The 3116-nt window shown below is 42.3% G+C and overlaps 1 non-coding gene across 1 annotated transcript; it reads right to left on the bottom strand.

Moving 5' to 3' along the window:
• Positions 1 to 294: 294 nt before the first annotated feature.
• On the bottom strand, positions 295 to 401 carry LOC125497145 (small nucleolar RNA R71). Its single transcript, XR_007273787.2, has one exon. It is a non-coding gene; the product is annotated as a small nucleolar RNA R71 (small nucleolar RNA).
• Positions 402 to 3116: the final 2715 nt, after the last annotated feature.

A 3116-nucleotide genomic window follows, 5' to 3' on the forward strand; every position in this document is an offset into this window, starting at 1 on the left:
ATTGCTGCTACAAATTTTGAGATCAAGTCTCATGTTTTGAATATGGTTCAGAACAATCAGTTCGCTGGGTTACCATCTGAAGACCCAAATCAGCATCTGCAGAGATTTTTACAGTGTTGTGCTACTCAGAAGCAAGCTGGTGTTACTCCTGATGAGATGAAGCTCCTTCTATTTGGTTTCTCTCTGCGCGATAAAGCTTTGTTCTGGTATAACAAGCTGCCTTCCACCATCACCACCTGGCCAGAACTTTCCAAGATTTTCCTCATCAAGTGGTACCCTTACCAGAAAACTGCAGATATGAGACATGCCATAGTTACTTTCACCCAAGATCCTGGTGAATCTCTATATGAAGCTTGGGAGCGGTTCAAGGATCTGCAGCGTCTATGTCCTCATCATGGGTTGGACCAGTGGTACTTGTGTCAGATTTTCTACACTAGAGTTGATGCAGATACACGACGGGTAATTGATGGAGCATCTGGTGGGTTCTTCATGGATAAAGCAATTGAGGAAGGGTATGAACTTTTGGAGAAGCTAGCATCTAATCAAGCCTCTACCATTCGTTCCTCTTTGAAAAAAGGTGGTAAACATGATGTTGAAGCCATTTCTCTACTGTCTGGGCAACTAGCTACTCTAACTCAGAAAATTGACTCCCTGAAGTTAGGTAATGATTCCTCCCATATGAGTGTTAATGCGATGGCTAGTGCTTCTAACTATAATGTGCATGTATGTGATGCCTGTGGAATATCTGGGCACAACTCTCAAGAGTGTCCTGCGCTGGGAAATAACTGTGAGGCTGTCAATGCTTTCCAATCACAACCTAGGAACCAATTCAACCCCTATTCTAACACCTACAATCCTGGGTTAAGACAACATCCCAACCTCTCATATAGGAGTACTAATGTGTTGAACCCTCAACCCCAACAACCATATCCACCTCAACAACAGGGTCAACAATACCAACCTTCACAACAAGCTCCACCTGGTTTTCCGAGAAATCCAGCCCCTCCACAGCCTGCTCCTCCTGCCGACCCAGCCATGACAGAGTTGAAGAATATGATGTTCCAGATGCAGAAGGGGTTCAATGCTTTTCAAGCTGACACAAAAGCTCAACTGGAAAATTTGGGCACGCATAACAAGATGTTGGAAACTCAACTAGCTCAGTTGGCTAGTTCTTCTGCTAGTAGGCCACCTGGGGCCTTACCTTCCCAATCGATGCAACCAAGGGACACTGCCAACGCCATCACTCTTAGGAGTGGTACACATTATGATGGTCCCCCAATGCCTAAAGATGGTCCGGTTGAGTCAGAAAAAAATGCAGACATAACTGAAACTTCGTCAGCTCCTGAGGCTACCACCAACACAAATGCAGAGAAGCAGACAATACCTGAAAACAGTCCCTCAACCACTCCTGCGATCAAGGTTCCCTTTCCCACTCGTCTATCAAGGAATAAGCTGGATCACCAACTTGGTAAGTTTATGGAGGTAGTGAAAAATCTTCAGGTAACTGTTCCATTTACTGAACTCATTACTCAAGTACCTGCATATGCTAAATTTTTGAAGGAAATTTTGACTAGGAAAAGAGCTTTTAATGCAGTAGAAACTGTTGCCTTTACTGAAGAATGTAGTGCTCTTTTACAAAATCAATCCCCCCCTAAATTGAAAGATCCGGGGAGTTTCTCCATCCCTTGTAATATTGGCACCATATTTATTGACAAAGCCTTATGTGATCTAGGTGCTAGTGTTAGTGTCATGCCCTTGACTGTTTGTAAAAAGCTTGACATGGGAGATTTAAAATGTACCAACATTACTCTTCAAATGGCTGACCGTTCTGTTAAATACCCCTAGGTATCTTAGAGGACGTTCCTGTGAGGGTAGGTAAATTTTACATTCCTGTGGATTTTGTTGTGCTTGACATGGAAGAGGATACTCAAATCCCAATCATTTTAGGGAGACCATTCCTTCATACTGCTGGAGCTGTCATAGATGTAAAAAATGGGAAATTAACTTTGACTGTGGGGGATGATAAGGTAACTTTTAGTTTGACCAATGCTTTGAAAAGTCCCATGCTAGAGGAAGCCTGTTACAGAATAGATGTCATTGATGTGCTGGTTAATGATGACATGCCTCAATCCCTTATGCGGGATCCACTGGAGGCTTTGCTTTGTTTTACTTCTTCCACAGGTGATGATATTATCCGGACTACTGAAGCGGATGCTTGGGAAGCAGCTTTTACCTGTGTCGAGCTTGATGGTACTACCACTCATGAGGATGAACGGTTAGTATGTGCTACTCCACCGGTAGAGGTAAAGAAACCTGAACTGAAACCCCTTCCCCCTTCTCTGCGGTATGCTTTTCTGGATGATTCTGAAAATTGCCCTGTGATTGTTAGTGCTGCATTAAATGATGGTCAAATGTCTCAACTTTTATCTGTTTTGCGACAACATAAAAAGGCAATTGGATATAACATTGATGATTTGAAAGGCATAAGCCCTGACTTTTGCATGCATAAAATCCATCTTGAGGATGATCATCGTCCTAGTATACAAGGTCAGCGTCGTTTGAACCCGAATATGCAGGAAGTTGTCAAAAAGGAGGTTATGAAATTGCTTGATGCTGGGATTATCTATCCTATTTCTGATTCTAAGTGGGTGAGTCCAGTTCAAGTGGTTCCTAAAAAGGGTGGTACTACTGTAGTTAAAAATGAGAAAAATGAATTAATTGCTACAAGAGTAGTTACTGGGTGGCGTATGTGCATTGACTATAGGAAATTAAATGTTGCCACCAAGAAAGATCATTTTCCCCTTCCCTTCATTGATCAGATGTTGGAACGTCTAGCTTGTCATTCTCATTTCTGTTATCTAGATGGCTATTCTGGTTTTTTCCAAATCCCTATCCACCCAGATGACCAGGAGAAGACCACCTTTACATGTCCTTATGGTACCTTTGCCTATAGAAGGATGCCCTTTGGCCTATGTAATGCCCCTGCTACTTTCCAACGTTGTATGATGGCCATATTTTCTGAATTTATTGAGTCCATCATGGAAGTATTTATGGATGACTTTAGTGTGTATGGCATTAATTTTGATGCATGTTCTGAATTTGACTAAAGTACTGAA

This window comes from Beta vulgaris, chromosome 4, assembly GCF_026745355.1.
Source record: "Beta vulgaris subsp. vulgaris cultivar EL10 chromosome 4, EL10.2, whole genome shotgun sequence".
Lineage (NCBI taxonomy): Eukaryota > Viridiplantae > Streptophyta > Magnoliopsida > Caryophyllales > Amaranthaceae > Beta > Beta vulgaris.